Raw genomic sequence first — 21,794 nt, 5'->3', positions numbered from 1 at the left:
TTAGCAATATACCTTGGGCAACTTTCTCTGCTGTTACAAAAATGAAGTCTTCATTCTTTTTCTCAGCTGTGAGGTATTCCAGTGTGTGTTCAGAACATGTTTATCTAATTAAATGTTAGTGGACTGTTGGTGGACTGTTAGGTCATTTCAATCTTTTGCTACTACAACAATGCTGTAAAAAATACTTCTGTACTTGCATCATTTCCTTCAAGGACAACGTATCAACAGGGCAAATTTCCCAGGAGTAGGAGTTCTAGGTCAACTTAATTTTGATAAATATGGCCAAATCCTTTCCAAGAAACAAGGCCAATTATAATCCTGAGTAATGTATGAATGTAAACTGAGAAAGTCTTGATAGGGTGGCAGATGATCAAATATGAAAGTCTTAATCCCCTGTTGCAGCAGGCTTTATAAATGGGAAATGAAAGATTATTGAAAGTATATATTAATATTTTACAACTATGCCTATGATGATCCAGGTTATTCTACTAAGGATACTATTTTACCTGGTGATATATGGAAAAATGTTGGGGCTCATTGGTACCGTAGTGTGGGATAGGAAGTTTAGAGTCTATCCTGAGTTAGGCCCAACTGGGTATTTCTATTTGATTTGCTTCCCATCTTTACATGAGTGAATGGGTATACTTAAGGGTTGGACTTTTTAAAAATAATGTATGAAATTGCCTTTCTAATTGGTTTACATTTTAAGAGCGTTATAAAAATGCAGTTTTTTACCAATAGAAAAAAATAAAATGAAATCTTTATGCCATTGTTATGGGCTGAAATGTGTCCCCACAAAATTCACATGCTGAGGTCCTAAACCACAGTATCTCAGAATGTGACTGCATTTCGAAATAGGGTTTTTACAGAGGTAAGTTAAAATGAGGTGATTAGGTTGGCAGCATTAGCAAAGTAATACAGTCTTAGCAAAGTATATCTTAGAGGATTTCTGAGAATTCTTTCATTATTAGTTTCACTTAAGGATTTTCTTTTCAGTGATTATACAACTTAAATTCACTGTCCTAAGAATTTTAGGCCCCTTGCTTATTTCCAGGGAGATGTAAAGAGACTACAATAATTAGTTATAATGTATTTTCTTCATGTTTTACTGTAAGGTTAATACAGATTAACAGTAAATATTTGAGCCATGATTCATTATTGGACATTCCATACTTCAGTTTGGAATAGATTCATTAATATTCAAGGGGCCTTAGTGCAAAGATAGGAGTACTTACTACTATTTTTACTTTGTTTAATTTTCAGTTTAACATTTTCTAATTATCAATATGATACTAATACAGCTGATAAAATATGCATATAACTACTGAGATCTCACCGAACATTTAAGCTTATTGTAAACTTAGGCAATGAAGTACCTTAACAATTCTAACATTAGAGTTTCTTAATGCTTTAATCACTCTAAAAATTAAGCAAATAAAAATATAATCATTACAATCTGGTCATCTCTGTCTTCTCGGAGTTGAGTACAAAATGCTAAATCTGTGGATTTAAATTTGTTTCTGAACTCTGTTCTTATTCCTATCTTTTTTCAAGCTTTTTTGGGGTCTAAGTGACAAGTAAGATTGTAAGATATTTAAAGTGTGCAATGTGATGATTCGATATATATATATACACACACATACACACACATGGTGAAAGGATTCTCACCATTGAGTTTACACATACAGCATCTCACTTTATTCTTTCTTAGAAAATTTCAATTCTGAAATCCAATATTATCAACTGGATATACAACAATATAATTCTGTTAGATCCTTATTTCTTATTCATTCTGTAACTGAAAGTTTTTACCCTTTTATTAATTTCTCCCTATTTCCCATACTCCCTAGGCCCTGACAACTACCATTCTACTCTCTGTTTCTATGAGCTCGACTTACTAATTTAATTTCTTAGTTCTTTAGATCTACCTGGTAATTTCTTGCACTTGTGAGCTAGGGTTACAGACTCAGAGTAGTGTGACTGATACAAGTCCATGATGGAGAACCTGACATGAGCCTTTAGTGGGCATTCCAGGATGATTCACATTCTTTTTCTACATGATCTGGTTCCATGTATTATTTAACTTTGCTCATTTCATCAGTTACTGGCCAAATTATTGCCTCTCATATATTAGCTAGGTTTTGTTGATGACACTAGTCATGTATTTAAAATGATGTTTGATTTGATTTTCTTACATTTGTAGTAAGCCTGCCATGTCTTTTCTTCATTATACACAGCTAAAGCCAATCTTGCAACTGCCGGTCCGTGGGGTCTGATCTGGTTTTGTTGATTCTAAAGCCTTCAGCATATTTGGTTCACTAATATTGCAAGATTTATTTCTTATATTCTAATTAGACCCTTAATATTGGCATATCTCTATTCTTCCTAGCAATAAATCACTTGTTTGCATATGTATTATGGTCATATACAGTAACACAAAAACAAATATTGAATGTCTTGAACACCCAAGACCCTGTGTTAGGTGTTATGGGATACTGTGAAGATAATCCTTCTTCCACCTGCCATAATCATTTTTCTTTAGAAACAAGGTGTAATGTGCATACATAAATAGCTCTAATGCAAGGCAGGGAAAAATATGTGCCATTAGAGAAGTCTAGATAAATCAGACTAAATTTTGGGGGGACAGTTGCATATATAGCTGGCTAGAGGGATCTAAGTCAATTACTCAAGAAGGCAGCATTTGAGTAAAGTATTGAAGTATAAATAGTATCCCATATATAATACTGGAGGAAAAGAGTTTTCTAGCCCAAAGATACAACAGGCTTAAAGGCACAGAGTAGAAACACAGATGTGGACCTTCCTGTGGAGCAAGGAGCTTTGTTTTCAGAGAAAGCAGAAGTTTTTCTTTTTCTTTTTTTTCTTTTCCCCTTTCCTTTTCCTTTTCTTTTCTTTCCCTTTTTTCCTTTCTCTTTCTTCCTTCCTTCTTCATTCTTTCTTTCTTTTTATTCATGCATTTATTCAGTAAACTTCTGATTGGAGCCTTCTATGAATCAGAATGTGTTAGACACTAGGGCTACAAAAAAGAAAGGAAATAAAATTCTTTCACTCTAATGTTTTACTTTCTTGTAAAAACTAATAATAATAACTAATAATTATTATGTGCCAGGTATATTCAAAGTGCTTTACCACTATTAATTACTTTAATCCTCATAAAACATTATGATGTAGTTACTATTAGCTCCATTTTGTAAATGGAGAAACTAATGCAGAGAGAAGGTAAGAAAGCCGATCAATTTATATAGCTAAGGAATGGCAGATTCAGGATTTAAACTCAGGAATCTGGCTCCAGAGTCTGCTTTTAAGCACTACATTCTGCTACATAATACATGAATTGGTAGATAACTCTATGGATAAATACAGACAGATTGTGAATGGCCTTGAATGACAAGCTAAGAAGTTTGACACTATCAAAACTATAATTTTAAAAGATCATCCTGGCAGCAGTGAGTAAGATTGATTGAAACAGCAAAGTTCTACAGCAAGTGGGAGGCTGTTGTTTTACTCTAGATGACAGATGATGAAGTTTTGAGCTAGGGTGGTAGCTGTGATAATACACAGAAGAGAACTGTATCGGGGTAGAATTAACAGGAATTGGTTAGGAGAACAAGAGTCAAATATGATGACAGTGGCATCAGTCAGTATTCTGTACATTACAAGTGACAGGAAACCAACTCAAACTTGCTTAAATGAAAATGAGAATTCATTGGTTCATATATTTGAATCAAGACATTCCTTCTTGTGCTGTTTCTCAGATCCACTTTCCCTTACTGGCTCATCTTCAGGTAGATTGCATATATGTGGTGGTGTAGATGGCTCCTGGACTCCAGAATTACATCATCCAAGAGGCTGGAAAATCTCCATCAAAAGGGAGCCTCTTCATATGTATTTCAATCAGAAAGTAGTGAATGGCTCTAGTGACTCAATTTAAGTCAGCTTTCCACCCCAGGAGCTACAGTTGGGATCAACCTCTTTTCAAACCCTTAGACAAGGAGAGAGGAAAGATCTTCTCAAAAGAAAGAGGTATAAGACAAAAAATAAGGATTCACGTAGCCAACATTTTGAGCCTAGTTACTGAGATTGTGATAGTGCCCTTTATCAGAAATAAAGCATATAAGAAAAGGGTTAATTGGAGTTTGAAAATGAAGAAAATAATTCATACATATTGAGCTTAAATATTGGCAAACTACTTGGGTAGAAAGACTAGCAAAGAATTTGAAATTATACTTGAGTTCAGGAGAAAGGTGAAAGCTAAATATAGAATATTAGAAGTCAAGTAGATAGAGAAATGTTTGCTGAAACTGTAAACTTTATGAGATTAAGAAAAATGAATGTCACAGATATGAAAGGAGACCCCAAATCAAATACTGTCATTGATGCTGAGAGATGAGGGTTCTAAGAAGACAGATTGGTCACCAAGCTCAAAAGCCCCAGCTAGATCAAGGAAGGGTTGATCAAAGCTATTTTGTCTAGAGAAACAGCAAATCAATGATGGCCTCCAAGAGAACAACTTCAGGTGAAACAAAAGCACATTGTGAGGAATTAAAGAATCAATGAGGGAGAACAGAGTAGCCTCCAGTTGTTAGCTAGTCTACTAAGTAGCAAACTATGTGATCATGGGCAAAAACCTAAAATCTTGAAGGCTCTGTTTGCTCAAGCTTAAAGTAGAGATTGTAACAGTAATTTTGTCTGCTTTATAGATATTACTTGAGGTTATGTTCAAAAAGAACTTGACATAGTGCCTGGCAAGTCACAAGTTCTCAGTCAAGGTTAGCTCTTCGTGTGTGGGTGATACGGTGAGCAGGGAGGATGCAAGAGCAGCACGAGTTTGGAATTATTACACGACTGTTTGCAGTAAAGGGAAGTAGATATATGTGGCAGATGAAAGGTGGCCACAAATTCTTTGATATTCGTCCTGTTAAGAGATGGATCCCGCTTCCACTTCCTGTCTCTCGGAATGTTTGCCCTGGAGAGATCCAGTCACCATGTAAAAAGTGCAGTTATCCTGTGACTGCCGTCTGTGAGGAGACTCTGGGTAGCCATGAGAAGAGCTTGCTGAAGAGAGACATCAGACCACAAATGTGTGCCTGGATGACTTCTTAGGACCACCACCCAACCAAAACTACATGAGAGACCCTGAGTGAAAACTGCCCACTGCAACGCAATCAACCCACAGAACCATGAGTGATCATCATACATTATTGTTTTCAAACACTATGGTTTGTTTCCTAGCAAAAGAGAAACAGAACAGACATCACTTGTGAGAATGACAGTCAAGGGAAGATATCATTGAATTATTCTTTTTGTTGTGTTGTGTTTTCATTTATTTAGAATGTTGACCAGGGATTTATGCAGGCTGAGGATTTATGTTCTGAAGAAAAAGGAACTGAAGCTACAAAAAAGACATCAGATAGTAAATGTAGCAGGGACCCAAAGAGACAGTTAAAAATGTACTCAAGTTCTTAGCGGGGGGAGTTGACCTTGGGAAGCAGATTGAGCACCTCTTCCTCTGAGAAGGAGAGAATGAGAAGAGAGAAAGCAAAGCTGGAGGGGCAGAGTAGGGAATATGAGAGAGATCTATGTAAACAACAAGTTTTCTTCATGTGTTTTAGTCTGAACTCTCAAAGACTTGAGTCATTACATTTTTATGGCTGTTAGGACCTCCCGAAGGCTGCTGCCTCCTCCTTCTCCTGGGTTCTGTTGATTGGAATCACAGGGAGGCTAATCAGGGGACATGGAAATCGAAGATCTTAGGTCACAGCAGGATTCGAGTCATTTACTGCCAGGCTCCCTTTTGACCCAAGAATTCTGGCTACTGCCATTATTACCTTCTTTTTTACCTCACAGTACACACACACACACACACACACACACACACACACACACACACACACATTATAAGCTTTAGCACACTTAAAGATTCTCGAACACAGATATTTTATCTTTTTTACACAGGTGAAATGGGAGAAAAAAAAAAGGAACTACAAAGTGGTGCTTTGGCAGACCTGCCAACTGTTCTTTCTCAACGTGTGCCATGCAGACACTTCTCACTTAATGCACCGCACATGCATCATCCTTGAATGTTTAGTTTTATGGCTGCAGAAGTAATTTCCGAAGGTCATCTTAGAATGAGTGAAAACCTGAAGGTTCATGCAATTTATGTTCATTTTAGATAATATTGTATAACATTTAGGAACTATCAACTTTCATTCTCTACATGTTTGATCTAGTAATTGTAAAGATGAAATATGTTATCAGCCTTCCAGGAGTGTATACCCTTGCTGTGAAAAATCATATTCCAAAATGAGTTAAAAAATGTAAACTTGTCTACTTACTTTTCCTTAACAGACTTTTCTTCATCTCCGTCACACTTCACTAGCCTTAAGAGTGTGAGGTGGGAAAACACAAAAGCAGAACACTTCCAGGAGTATAAAAGGTACAGAAAAGAATTAACCAGATTTAAAAATGCAAAGCTCTCTTTAATCTATGGAGACTAGTTAGATATAATCTCTGGGGTTATTTCACAGGTGTATGTTAAGGTATAGTCACCATCATCAACATTTCAGGTTTATAAAAAATATTCTTGACTTTGTGGTTCATGTGGTTTGGCTCTGAGTTACAAGGTCCTTGATATTTTTATTCCTCTCTTGCTGTGATGTTGGCTTCTGTTGCCACTACCTCTTTCATCGGGACTTCACAGATCCCTCTTCTCCCAAATATCCATTCATTTCCTCTTCACTATATCTTTTTTATCAGCCCTCAAGCAGACTTTTTTCATCACCCTCAGGAAACAAACACACAAGACAAAATGAAACCAGTCTTTCTGGCAGTGCTGCCCCTCCTTGTGACACTGCCCTCCTTTTCTCCTCTCTCATCCTCCAGACTCTGAAGGGATTTTTCTACTATGTCCATTTTTAGGTCTTTGGTCCACGCTTCCTCCCGCGATGATTTCATTTGCACTTTTGCTACTGAATGAAAATGCTTCTGCATTGGAGAGAGTGGACAGGAACATCTCAGCTCTCCTGAGGGTCAATAGGGGACAATCAGGTGTCTCTTTTCAACTCTTAACCTTACAGATGGCTCTGCATCTCTCATTTTGGATCTTAAGGCATTCTTCATGATTTCTTTTCCTGCTGCACTAGTCATGTCTGTATTTGTCCCTTAAATGTGTCCCCTCCACACTCATGCACATGTGGAAACACATGGTTTCATCCTCAGGTCTTTTCTTTTCTTCACACTCTACCTGGGTGAATGTGAAGGAAAAAAGAAGAAAACACATTAACTCCTAGGCCTCAGCTACCCTGGACATCCTGGAGATCTCCGGAACCTGTCTCTCTGGTGCCCATTTGCCTGCTTGAAAATGCCCAGGAACCTCAGTTCCAATTGGCTAAATGTCATTTCTCTTCCATCACTCCTCAAACTTTGTTCTCTTCCCATATGTGTTCTCTCAGTTAATGGGTCATTTTGATTCACTTAACCCAGCAGCTAGCAAGCTAGGTATTATCATAGTAGATTGAAACTCACAGCCAATGTCCAACCATTAGACATACAGAACCAGCAATTTCACATGGTTTAACTTAATACATTTCCTTTTCTTTTCCTCTTCCTTATCCAATCAGTCACCAAATTCCATTTAATTTAACTTCAGAGGCCCTAAATCCATTCATTCTTCCCTATTTTTAACTTCCACTGCCATAACTCACAACCTCTTAATTGCTTGCTAATATTGTTGTGAAATTATCTGGATTAATCCTTTTGAGTCTATTCTTTTGCATTTTGAGGGTTTTCCAGATGTTGATAGTAGATTGTCTTTAAGAACAGAGATCTGTGAGCAGAGCCCCTGTTGTTTGCCTATTTCTACAGCGTAATATTTCTTTTCAGTATTATGACATTCATGTCCTCATTCTAGATAACTACCACAGCTTTAACGTTAGCGTCCCTATCTCCCCTACCAGACCTGGCCCCCTCTAGGCATCCTAAGGTTGAACTTGCATGAGTGGCTTGCTAGCTCAGGAACAGGCTTTGCCCTTTAACGCTGCAGGTAATGATCCCAATGTGAATGTCTCACTTTTCCCCTTTGAGGATATCCCACGCAGTCTACCATTGTCACCTGCTCTATGAAATCTTCCCTGATAGACTTACTACCCATTCCTTGAACACCAGAAGAAAATTAATTGCTTCTTTTCTGTGTATACTTTAAAGGGCTCTATTGTAGTAATAATCACATTGTATGAATTATAGATCTTTTATCTATTTGAAGCTCCTGCTATCTTAGCAGCTTTTTTTGACTGTATAGAGTAGGCATTTAAATATTGAATGAATGAATACGTAAGTAGATGAATGCATGAATTGGAATGTAAGTTTCACTTTTATTTATTCCCACATGAATGGGACATGTCAGTCAGCTCTGTCATGACTAGTCTCTCTGTGATGGCACTGAGTATATCTGTAAGTCTCTCAATTAGAATGTCACCACCTGCTGACTCTGTTGTATCAACTATTTGGAAATGATGAAAAATAGTCATTAATATTTATAATGTGTTTTGCAGTCTTCAAAGTTTTTCGTTACATATTAACTCACTCACTTTTGCAACAGCTCTGTAAATTAGGCACTGTTACAGGGAGGCACTCTGAAGTTATGACTCATTTAAGGATAAAACAGGCAGAAAATGACAGAACTAGAAAATCACCCAGGATTTCACACTGAAGCCTGCTGTGTGAGCACTGTGGATTCGGTCTACCTGGGTTGAAATCCCAGTTCCTCCACTTAGTAGCCCTGGGCCTCCTTTCTTTACCCATAAAATCAGGTGATATCGTCCCTACTAGAAGGGTTTTTGTGAAGAGTAAAGGAATTGACTATATCTATAGTTTGCAGCAGAGTGCTTGCCATTTAGTTAATATAAATGTTAATTGTTATTATTATGCTATAGATTTTCTCTGGTAAAGAGGGACTGGACCTGTATCATAGCTAGAATCACTCTCTCTTTCTCTCCTCCCACCCTTCTCTCAACAATTAATTTAAGAAGCTGTATTGAAGAGCTGTGTGAATAGGGTCATGTCACAGAAAATAATCCGATAAGAAAAGTCATGTGGACACATGGGTAGAAAGCTAAGCACTCCTGAGTCTGTTGTTTCTAGATGTCTTGACCCAAACTAATCATAATCTAGTCTCGCAAAACTCTCAGGAGAGACTAAAAGGGGCTGTTATAGTCCAATATTGTCCCCCCACCCCAAAAGTAATATGTAGAAACCCTAGTCCTCAGTACCTCAGAATATGACTACTTGGAAATAGGGCCTTTAAAGAAGTGCTTAAGTTAAAGCAAAGCCATCAGGGTGGGTCCTGACCCAGTCTGACTGGTGTCCGTGTGAGAGGACATTTGACCCGAGGAGACGCCAAGGACGTCTGCACACAGGAGAAAGACCGCATGAAGACACAGGAAGCAGGTGGCCGTCTGCAAGCTTAGGAAAGAGGCCTCAGAAGAAACCAGACCTGCTGACACCTTGATCTTGGATGTCTAGTCTCCAGAACTGCAAGAGAGTGCATTTCTGTTGCTCAAGCCACCCAGGCTGTGGCTCGGTGGCGGCAGCCCTAGCCCATTCATGCAGGGGCTCCTGCTCACAGTCAGCGCAGTTTACTCAGGGAGAATCTGAGGCATGAAGAAACTTAGTGACTTGCTTCAGATCAGGCAAATCCTGCCAGAGCCATAAATGTGACAAAATCTACCTCGGGGACTGAGTTTGTGCTTCTGCATTAAATGAATTCAAGTACAGTAGGAAGTTACAAATGCCAGGAACCTAGTGTGCAAAGAGCTAGTCCTCGTTACAATCATGTTTTAACCCAGGATGCATTCAGTTTCGCCTGGATTAAGCTTCAATCAGTGGGTTCCTGTCTACTAATTGGCTTAACAGTTTCCTTAAACTTTGGGGAAATTTTCATGAGCAATTAGGCCCTTGGTTAAATGTCAGTGATTCTGGTTCAAGTCTATGGGAGCTATAGTCAGTGATATCAACAATTTAAAAAGAATAACTGAACTTTCAAAGTAATTATGATATTAGGACATGGCATTGATGTAGCATGCTTAACTTCCCCAATGCCCTTTCATTTCTCCTGTTTAAGATTTTATGCGGAAATGCCAATCCTATGGAAACTAAAATAGTATCCAACCTTTTTAGTACTTTAAAGAGAGAAAGAAGTAACTTCAGATAACAAAGCTCCTTTTCTATAGTTATTTTTATCATATGAAAGACAGAAGACAGAAGATAAAGCAAAAATTGACGGGAGTGTCAACGTGGTGAAAAATGCTTTTGAGTCGGGACTGAACTACTGTACGGTTTTCTTGAGAGGACTGGTCGTCTTTCAAATGAGATATTATCTGTTGTCACTTGCATAAAAAATATAACACCTGCCTCCGCATGTTTCTTCTACTTTGAAGAGTTTTCCTTGGTTAGACCTGAAAGGTTGGCCAGTGGAGGCAAAAAATTTGCCTTTGTTTTCTTGGGTCAGCAGCCCCTGAACACAAACTCTTTCAGATTCAAAGTTGAAGTGCTATTGTCTGCTTTGCTGAGTTCATCTATTGTTCAGACTTCCCTGTTTACACTAGTGTGAAAGAACATATTCAGAAGCAGCTTTACAAGAAGCTACTCTAAAATATACATGTACCTATTACTTATTGAACACACTGTTCTGAGCTCAATGCTCTGTCCTAGTTTCTGTGTTCTTTTTATTTCAGTTTTTCTGGAAGTTCGAAGCTGATCTCATAGTACACAATTCACTCTCTTACTAATTCAGTAAACATTATTCATGGAACCCATTTTTTTTCTATGTGCCAGGCACAATTCTAGAGATAAAAAGAAGAAGATAAAAGCCCTGAAAGAAACCACAGTCTAGACCTGAACTGTTCAATAGTGTACACTAGCTGCACGTGGATTTTTAGGTTTAAATTTAATGAAAATTAAATAAAATGGAGAATTCAATTCCTCGGTCATACAAACCACTTTTTATGTGCTTAATAGTAATATGTGACAGTGGCTACCCTACTGGACAGTGCAGAGGAACGTTTTCATCTTTGCCAAAAGTTCTGCTCTGGTCTATGATATTAACATATTCCAACAGCTTGCATGTTCTGAGGAAGCATAGTCTAATTCTGTTTTTTCTGGGCAATACTATGGAGCAGTCCAAACTATAGTAGCCATGGTTGGGAAAGGTAATTGATGAAAAAGCAAGCATCTTTTTTTTTTTTTTTCACTATTGCTTTTTTCAACTGTTGTAAACCTGATTTACCGTAGCCATCTGAAGATGTCGAGGTTGTGCTACAATAGACAGCAGAGTGTGGCATCTTGGGTCCCCAGGGCTTCAGAGAGATGGACGTTAGATAATCAGCACAATTACAGAATTATACAAACTGTTTTAAAGGTTTTTTTTTTTTTTTTTTAAGATCAAGGATTCGTGTCAGGGTTAGCAGGGAATCTATACAAGGTGCTCTCTTGGAGAGCCACCATTCCAAAGGGTTAAGAGGATCAAAAACTTGAATTTGGGAGACAAAGCTAGGCTTAAGAACAAGATGAGTAAGAGTAATGAACCAACCAGAGGGCAATCCAGATGGATTTCAGTGTACAGATACCTTGCCGCCTCTCCTAAATACATTGATTGTGAGAATTTAAAAGTGAATGCCATGCCACTCTTTTTCAGAAATAATATGGGCAGCTTCGGGGTGTGTGGGGTCATGGTTAAGATGAAGGAGGTAACTGCAGCATGAAAATTGAATGCCTCTATGATACTTGTAATTGAATTAGTTTCTTAATAAAAGCTGTAGTTTTTGCTTCCCATACTTTTCTAATTGCATACCTTTGAATTCATTACTTGAGGATTTAAATGTTAAGTTGTGTTGCTCTGAAAATGACTGAACATTATCACTAGTGTTGGAAAATGTACAGGTTTATTAGCATTCCTAAAAGCCATTAAGTATAATAGAATGAAAGAGAAAATGATTATCTTCACTCTAAAAATGTAAAGGTTTTCATCTATTTTTTTTCCCCCATCTTTTTTTCCCTTCTGTATGAATACAGAAGGCAATTCGGGGGACATTATATATGGATAATTGAGCATTAAACATTGAGGTGGTATTCTGGCAAGTCTCATGAGGTTATCAGATTTTGATTTTTGATCTTGCTTTTTTACCTACCTGGTAGTTGCTGTGAAACCCCCTCTGATAGGAATCATGTACCAACTACAGCTGGGACAGGAGGTAGTAAATGGAGCGGAGTCCAGGGCGGGTTCCTGTTGCACGCAGTTAGGGGTATGTTGTCCTTGTGAAAGCACTTCTGCTAAAGGAGAAAATGAATAAAGAACTGGTCTCAGAAGCAAACAGTCTCTGGCAATTACTGACAGGTGAGATTACAGATGAATGAAAGGAGGAAAATCAGATAAAAATGAGAGGTAGAATTAGTGCTGAAAGGAATGAAAAGAGCTATACATATTAATTCTATTCATGTAAATAGATTTCCACAGCTGGGATTTTGCTTTTTTCTAAGCATGTTTTTCCTGTCTAGTCTCTATAAAACAGTGGTTCTTCACTAGAAATAAATATAAATAAATATAGGTATATAAATATATAAATTTGGATAAGTGTGTGTGTACCTATGGCAACAAAATATCCCCATAGTTTACCTTTTGTTTAGTTGTTGGCCCACATCTCTTCAGGTTGAGGAACAAGGCTGTTTCCCTGGTTACATAAGCAAGAAGGAGGTACCAGCTGAGAATAGAGGACTGACATCCAGCTTTTGTGTAAATGTATGAATATATGCGGAATGAGCATTTGTGATACACTCTGCAAACTACTGCATGGTACCAGCATGATTCAAGTGTGCACTCTTTGTTAAGAATTTCTAATTCAAAAGTCTGGGATTGGATAATCGAATCCTCTTTCTAAGCTGGTAGCCATGAACCTGAAATTCTCAAATAATGAAGGAAAACTATTGCTTGAGCGATTCATCTGCCAGTTTGTTGTTTTCAATACCAGTTACGAAAAAGTAAAAGACCTTGAGGATTATCTTCAGAGTTTGAAAATGCACAAGGCCTGGACTCTCGATGGCTCTAAGTTGTGATCATGTTAGTCATTTCTTCCTTTCTGTTGTAAAATTTTATTCAATTTTACTACTTACAAATATCATGACAAGAGGACAAAATACTTTCTTTTACTCGCCGTCCTCCCCAAGTCTGGACATCTGCTTGTTACTATCACTTCTATTAACTCTAACTTGTTTTAAGTACTTTTCTCACCATCTCTGTCAATTTATCATGCAAGTACCAGGCTTCCTCACCTTGTCTGTGCCATGTTTGGAGATAATACAAATGTGTAGCTAATTTTATATGCATATACCTGCAGTTACTTCTCTTTTCTAAACACTCTTCAAGACCAGTTCTTCTTAAGCATGTTAGAACACCCCTTGATTTGTGTTTACGTCAGTATTATTTTTAGTGACACTGTACCCGAAACAGTCTCATGTCTCTTATGTTTCTCCTAAAGTTTCTACTCTCACTCCATAATCTTAAGATTTATAATGGCGTATATTCACTAGTACAATTTATCAGTAAGCAGACAAATGGACTACAGTGGCTTTTACAGTATGCAGTGGTATAAGGCCCAAATATACCTTTAAATAAATGATTATTTTTCATCATTGTATGTGTTAGTTATCTCTCAACAGGCCTTAATTTGCAATAGGGATAAAAAGAGAGGATACAAAATAACCTTTTCTTTATTCTTGGCAATTTATAAATTTTTTTGACATATTTCTGATAATGTCTCACAAAACAAATTTGCAGAATTAAAACTAAAAATTTTGTCAGATATCAGTGCTTCATATAAACATCCTTTAAGTATTAATTTGCTATTTATGTCATTTCTTCCAAATGTGAAGATCACACCAATGATGTTATATCGTTAATATAGAAAATTACTTACTGTCCAGAAATTAGATGGTGACAGAGCTAAGAACTGAATTCATGAAATTCAATACTTTTTCCTAAGTTATCAACCAATTCAGAGGAGACCCATAAAGCAGATGACAAGAGGGAATAGTGCCTTTAATCCTATGGATTTTGTTTACTCTTATGGACCATTGTTAAGTGTAGCCAAACAAATGTGCACATGTACACACAAATACACACAGAAACATGTCAGACTGCAAGACAGATGCAGACTTGATACATCTAAGGCACTGAAGGAAGTTGCATTGAATTAATAAATAGACATTATAGAATTGTTTATGAAAGTGTGAATGATCAGACTTGTATATCAACCATGATGGTGAAACGTGAATGGTTAGCAAGTCAAGTACAAGTAGTCCAACGAATCCCTATTAGCCACGTTGAAAGATGGAGTGTATTACTGAAGTGCTTTAAAAGGAAAGCTAATGTATGAACTTAAAATACGAAAAGTTCAAAATATTAAAATGCAGTGCTTTGGGCTATTATCAATAAGATTATCTACAGCACAGTTACAGCTTTTCTATCATTTCTGAATCTCTGCTTTACTTCTAGCAAGACATGCAGTTAAAGACACCAAATGGTAAACCAGTCTGTTTTTATACTTTTCAGTGATCCTGCAGTGATTTAATTGTAGAACGAATTTAAATTAATGGATAAGATGTCATTGGAGAATTATCTGTGGATTTTCAGTATCCTTACCAATGCTCATTCCCATTATAGTAGATAATTGGAGGAGACATTTCTTAGAAATATCATATGTGGAAAAGTTCTAGAGATTCTATTTGGCAGCAAGCTAAACAGGAATCACCAGTATTCTATGAGTAGTAAAAGGCTACATTTATCTTAAATTGCATTAGTAAACGTGAGAGAAAAGAGTGGGGATGGTCATTACTGCACTTTTCACTAATGTGGCCACACCATCCCTGGAGAATTTGCATGAGTTGTGAAGAATGTAGTTTAAGAGGGCTTTGTAACTAGAAGAAAGTGAGAAAGATAGTAAATGCATCTGAAATTAATTATATTAAAATTAATTATATTGAAATATAACTGATGTCATAAAGCTTAAAGAAAGAAGAGACTTAAGGTGAATAACTACTCTTACATATGGCAAAGGTATATTATTCTAGTTTAAGACGGCAGAACAACAAACAGTGGGGGACATCAAAGAAAAATGTTTATTGACTGGCCAAGAAGAATGAAGAACTCTACATTTTGTGTTGTCCAAAAAAAAGGAAGGCCCACTTTAAAAAAGGACTACCATTGGAGCTAAAATGAGAATCAAGTGTGAGAATCTTCAAATTTCATGATCGGTTGGCAAGTTTGCAGACAAAGATGATTATTATCTAGCACATAAAAGTGTAATACTAGCTTTCTCTTATAATTTCTAGATTATACAGATTCAGAATGTTTCCAACAACAACAACAAAATCTAAACATATTAGTTTCACAATATTGACAATGCGACAATCTGGAAACGTAAGTTAAAACTGATACAACTAGAGAGATACATGAAAGTATGATAAAATATTTGTAGTATCTTTGTCTCAAGGGATATGGATTTTTTCCCTTTGATATTTTATGAACTGTTTTTTAAGAGAATATGATTTTTTATAGTCTAAGTAACAAAACTACTTTAACTTGAGTCAAAAAAGAAATGCCACTGTATCTTTGGAAGAAATCCTGTGGTTTAATATTCATTTGTATATATTTAAAATTCTCAAAATAAGTAGATTTTGTTCAAAATATGCAGAATTTATTTAGTTGTAATTCTACTTTTTAAAATTCCATTATGTTTTGTATACTAAATGCTTAGTATAATCTCTAGAAGGTATGGTGGGTTAAATTGTGTACCCCAGAAAGTTATGTTCAAGTCTTAACTTGCAGTGCTGGTGTACGTGACCTTATTTGGAATCAGGGTCTTTGCAGATATAAGCAAGTTAAGATGATGTCATGGTGCATTAGTTTAATGATGGATGTTCTTCTTTAAGGGGACGTTGGGACAGAGTGACACACAGGGAAAAGATACGTAAAGACATGGAGGGGATTGGAGTGATACATCTGCAAACCGGGGAATGGCAAGGCATCTACCAGAAGCTGAGAAAAGGGAAGGAAGGATTCTAGCCCAGAGCCTTTTAGAGAACACTTAGGACTTCTAGCCTCCAGACCTTGAGACAAGTTTCTGTTGTTTTAAGCTACATCTTTTGTGGCATTTTGTTACAGCAGCCCTAGGGAAATAGTTGACATATTTTTTATTAAATAGGAAATTCCTCAGGACAGTATTAATAATGAAAATACTAAGCATTTTCCCACTTTCTAACACTAGGTTATTATTTAATAATGTCTTTTTATATTATTTCCCTTTAGAGCATGCTATCAAGAATGCACTGAACTTTCATATTGGCTTAAAAAAAAGAGAGGAAACCATTAAATAATTAAATGTGTTAAACTAAAATCCCAAGAATTTGAAGACATTACCTCTCTACATCTTTATGCTCTTTTAAGCGCTCATCAGGACTTGAGATTATATTTTTTGTGTTGTTTATATGTTTATTCACTGCCCCTCACTACTGAAAGCAGTGCCTTTGGTTGTCTTCACCATGGCTGGCGCGTGGTAAGTGCTCAGAAGCATTGTGGGAGGCTCCCCACGTGGTGACAGATGCAGGCATGGCAGCTCCGGGCTTGGCATACCCAGCAGGGGACAAAGGTGCCTCAGCTGCCCCGGCTGGCTTACTAGGACGCAGCTGAGGTCATATACCACATCTTAAATAGGCTCTGGGGCAAGGAGATGGTGTGCTCTGCGATGCCATTGGGGGGACAGTGTGGTCTTCACTGGAACCACAAGGGGAATCAGCCCACTCAGATCTCACAGATGAGATGGTCTCTCCAACGAAAGGTTGCTTGCCATGTAGAAACAACAAATTTAAGTACAACAGATTTCAGTAAATAATTTTTCTTATATCTTATCTCACTTCTGACGTTGTCTTCTCAGGACACAAGTAGAACACTACCACTGATTTAAATATTTAAAATACACCTTACTTTCTTTAGAAAAAAAGCTGGAGTTTAACTTATTTTTACCTTAATTATGGAAATCATTTGTGGCGAGCTTTAGTTAAAGCAGTGTTTTCTCTTATTTCAGTTATTTCTATGAACAATTTTTTTTTCAGTTTCTTCATATATCCCTTAAAACACCCAATTGTATATAATGTTCAGTTGCAATAAATAAACATTCATGAAGCTGTCTGGAAGACATCCAATCTTCTGTTCCTTTAAATGAGAGGTGTTTAACCGAGGTGTAGCAAAAGGTCCGTGAACCCTGAACATGACACGCGCGTTTTGTCTTGTGTGCTCACAGAACTTTTTCTGGTTAAAGAATTCATAACTTTGAGCAGATTCTTTACCGGATCTGTGATTCTACCATAAGGAAGGGAATCAATGCCTGAAAGTAGTGGTTCTCAAATGGGGGTGATTTTGTGCCCCAGGAAACATTTCAAAAAACTTTCGGTCATTACAATGGGGGATGAGAGATTGTTTCTGGCATCTAATGGATAGAGAACTCGGATGCTCCTAAACGTTCCGTAATGTACAGGACAGGCCCCCATAGCAAAAAAGAACTGTGCCTAAAATGTCATCAGTCCCACTCCTGATAAACCTTGCTTGAGCTAATCGACTATTCTACATCTCTCCACTCAAGACTAAGATTTATAAAAAAGCATAAAATCCTCAAACTACATTATTTTAGCTTCTCTCTATGAAACTTCTTGTTCCTTGGCGTGATGTTGTCACTCAGTTTCAAGGCATGTTACAAAACTCTGTCCCTGGAAAGTGATTTTATATGCTGTGATGCTGTGAATGGGGCATCCCACGAGGGCTTTGTTTCAGTTACTTGCAGATTTCCTTTCAGATCTCATTTCTAGGAAGATCAGCTCTGGCGTATCATAAATGGATAATTTGAGGTGAGACTGATCTTATTTCTTTTTTGTTTTGATTATTAGGAAGATATAGGCAACCTGAAGCCTATCTTCTTTTTTTTTTTTTTTCACATAAGGAAGCATTTATTTGAGGTTTAACATGAAACCGTACAAATAAAATTTGTATAAACAAATCCACATCGAGTCATAAGAAGATAGCAAAAGACAAAGTAAAAACAAAGAAAACTAATTGGCGGCTATATACAGTTGGACAGAGCTGTGTCTTGTACACTAGAAAGTCTTTTACAAAATTATCCTCTTAGATCAGCAGGAGACCAATCTTCAATGTCGTCCTGCAAGATGGGTTACTTTAGCAATCTCCTCCTGTTCTCTCCAATGTTCTCCTTTAGTATGGCTGGTGGTTGTTTTGGTGATTGTCACCCCCTCGAGATGCCTTGCCGTAAGTGCTCTGTTGGCCACTGTAGTCTGCACGTCCCTGTCCATATCCATAGTTCCCATAGTTACCCCCAGTACAGTCATAGCTGCCATAGCCACTATAGTTTTGATCACCACCATAGGCACTATTGTAATTTCCATATCCTTGATCATAACAGTTATTAAATCCTTGGTTCCAGTTTTGGCCCTGGCCTCGTCCACAACCCCGTCCACGACCCCTAGTGCCACCTCGTCCACCAGCTGCAGCACCTCTACCTCCTTTTTGTTGTTGCTGTTGTCTATATACCTCTTTGGGCTGAGCAACTTTAATCTCTCACTTCCCAGAACCGATTTGATGATATCTGCTTTCTAACAGTTTCTTTACTGGCTCTCCATCTATATACGTAATAAAACAAAATCCTCTTCTTTCATTTGTCTGTGTATCCATGGAAAGTTCAATATTTTCAATCTCCCCAAAGGCTCCAAAATATTCTTTAATTTGTTCTTCAGAAGTATCTGGGCTCAGTCCACCCACAAAAACCTTTTGAGGGGGGGTTCTTTCCCTTTTAAAGCTTTTGCCCTTTTAGGGTCTATCAATTTGCCATCCAGTTTGTGTTCTTTCAGTTCCAAAACCTTATCAACACTAGCAGCACCTTTGAAAAGCACAAATCCAAATCCTCTTGTTCTTCCAGTGACAGGATCTGTTTTAATTATGCAATCTACAACTTCCCCAAATCAAGACAAATACTCAGTCAGATCTTTCTTGCTTGTATCTCAGCTCAAGCCTCCAATAAACATTTTACCATCATCCTGCTGATTCTTGCTGGGATTGATCTTGGACCCCTCTGCGAATTCCTCTGTGTTGCTGTACTCGTTCATGTCCTCCATGGCGGCGGCGTTGTCGGTGGGGGGGGTGCTGGTGTGCAGTCCGAGTCACAGCAGCAGTGGTGGCGGAGCGTTGTCCCTATCTTCTAATAGTGTAGTTTGGATAATCTGATTCTTGCATCACTTTGATATTCTAATATCTATTTTTCCTAGGTCTTTACTTAGTAACTTGTAATTTTTTGGTTAGATCTATCATAAGTAATTTTTAATACAATCTACATTTTTTTTTCTTTGGGTGAAGTAAATAAATTTAAAATCCTGTGTATCATAGGACTTAACATGAAAGATAGCAAGTATATACAGTTGACCCTTGAGTAACATGGATTTGAACTGTGCAGGTTCATTTATATGCCGATTTTTTTTCTTTATAAAGATGTATTACAGTACTGCATGATCTGTGGTTAATCAAATCCATGGATGCAGGACTGCGGATAGGGAGAAACCCCTGTAAAGTTACAGGGGGCTCCAGAGAGCCAGTGCCCCGGACCCGGCAGTGTTCAGCGGTCAACTCCAGGACGTGATTTCTTTATGCAGTTTATACCGCTTAATTCCTCAACATCAGTGCCATTTCATATTGCCATCTCTATTTAGAGTATACATTCTATATCATTTTTGTATCTTCTACAGTTACACTCTTTAGTTTATTTCCTTTATTTAACTAAAAAAAAAAAAAAAAAGTAGCACCTATTGTGCTAAGAGGCACTGTGGACCTAAATATAAAGTTGTTTTTTTTTTTTCTCCCAGAGCTTACATGGTAACAAGGGAGATAGCTTTGTAAATCCATAATGACGAACAGAAATATGCTAATTTGTATGCTGTTAGGAATGAAGAATATGCTCTAAGTATATGGTACAAAAAGTAGCCTCATTGAGTCTCACAGATGCTGACTGACTGAGAAGGGGGTGTATAGCTAGACATTCTCTTTTTTTTCATTTATAAAACTAAGATAGAAAATGATAGATATACAGATATATTGAAAAATGCATAGAATACATATACATATAGTATAATGTGTGATAGATACATAGATTCAGTGAACTTCCAATTGCTTTTAGAATTTATTTTGGTTGTTTTTGGTAAAGCATCCAATTTACCATGGCTTTTTAACCATTCTGTTAACCACCTTATTTCTAGCTGTATATAATCTATCTACTTAATAAGGAAGTTCACTCAGGTCATTTTAATAAAGATCAGCAAGACAAAGCTCAGAATTAGCCTGGGCGGAACCCAGGAATTTTATTATTCCCTTATTCCCCTCCCCTACAGCACCTCCCATTTCTCCACCCACCTACCAATATACTGGAACCCATTTGTTGAATCTAGTCTGCTTTGGACACATCCAGTTGAATGTGATCTAAAACAGTGTCATAACTTAGTAATGTTAGCTGAAAACTGGGTTCACCTCTTGGTGGGTGTCGAGCCAAAAGACACAACCAAGCCAAAGATGGGGAGAAGGAAGGATTTGTTACTAGTAAGGAGAACATGGGGGATCTTTCCCAAAGCAGTGTATCCCCAATAACAGAAGTGAGGAAGTCTTATGATATGAGCACATACATATTCATGAAGGGCCTTAGATGGTGGGCGGAGCCTAAGCTTTAGCTGATGGAAGACGTGAGGGTCAGAAAAAGTCAACATCAACATCCTTTAGGCTTCACTTACCAAGGAGGTATTTAAACTCTGCAGAACAGCTCAAGACAGTGCTTTGGGCTGGTCCTGACCACTGAAATAGGACCGGAGTCTTTACAACTGATTTATCTTTCCTGTTGTTACTTCTCTTGCTTTTTGTTCTCTTAACATCTTTATTACAGAGACCTGTTCAAGGACAAGCACTGTGGCCAAACTTAGATACCAAAATGGCTAACGCCAAAAATTGCTTCTCTTACGTCAAGAAAGCCATGCCTGGTTCTCTTTCTCCAGGGACCCCCTACCCTATCTCGTTAGAGTAATAACTATACATTTAATGATCAAAACCTTTAAAAATAAAATGTTTGTTAGACTTCTTCTAATCTTAGTGTTTTTTCAAACTTTATTTCTCAGTGATTATCAGAAAGGGAATTATTGGTCAAATGCATTTGAGAAAATTACATGAGTTTTTTTTTTTTTTTTTTTAATTAATGAACATCCCAGGGCCTTCATTGTGTGTGGTTATTAAAAGCATTTTCCTATAACATATGACTATAGAACACCTAATTGAAAGTAGGTCATTCTAAAAAAGATTGTAATTATGTGTTTTTTTTTCAAGTTATCATATACTCTTATGGCAATAACTTGGTCACTATTCATCACTATTACTTTTCTAAAAAATTACATTTTCACATTAGCTTTTTTCTACAGGAGTATCAAAGCCAACAATGATCCAGGTTCTATTATGAGTGGAGAAAGTATTCTAAGAACCCTCTTAGATTTTAATATTTATCAGGACTGTGTGATAGAGAACAAGAATGCCTGGAGCCTTTAAAAAAATAATCTACAATTCATAATCAGGATCTTTAAAATGTAAAGTATCAGCCTCCTTAAAAATGAGGACACTCTTGCTAAATGCTAACCTTGGAGCT

The 21,794-nt window shown here is 37.2% G+C and overlaps 1 protein-coding gene and 1 pseudogene across 9 annotated transcripts in view; one reads left to right on the top strand and one right to left on the bottom strand.

Moving 5' to 3' along the window:
- NAALADL2 (N-acetylated alpha-linked acidic dipeptidase like 2) overlaps positions 1 to 21,794 on the top strand; it is a 1,180,713-nt gene that overhangs the window by 902,861 nt on the left and 256,058 nt on the right. The window lies entirely within an intron of this gene.
- LOC141578192 (heterogeneous nuclear ribonucleoprotein D-like pseudogene) lies at positions 16,817 to 20,552 on the bottom strand (annotated as a pseudogene).

This window comes from Camelus bactrianus, chromosome 1 (assembly GCF_048773025.1).
Source record: "Camelus bactrianus isolate YW-2024 breed Bactrian camel chromosome 1, ASM4877302v1, whole genome shotgun sequence".
Taxonomy (NCBI): domain Eukaryota; kingdom Metazoa; phylum Chordata; class Mammalia; order Artiodactyla; family Camelidae; genus Camelus; species Camelus bactrianus.
This window is presented reverse-complemented; position numbering and strand designations above follow the sequence as displayed.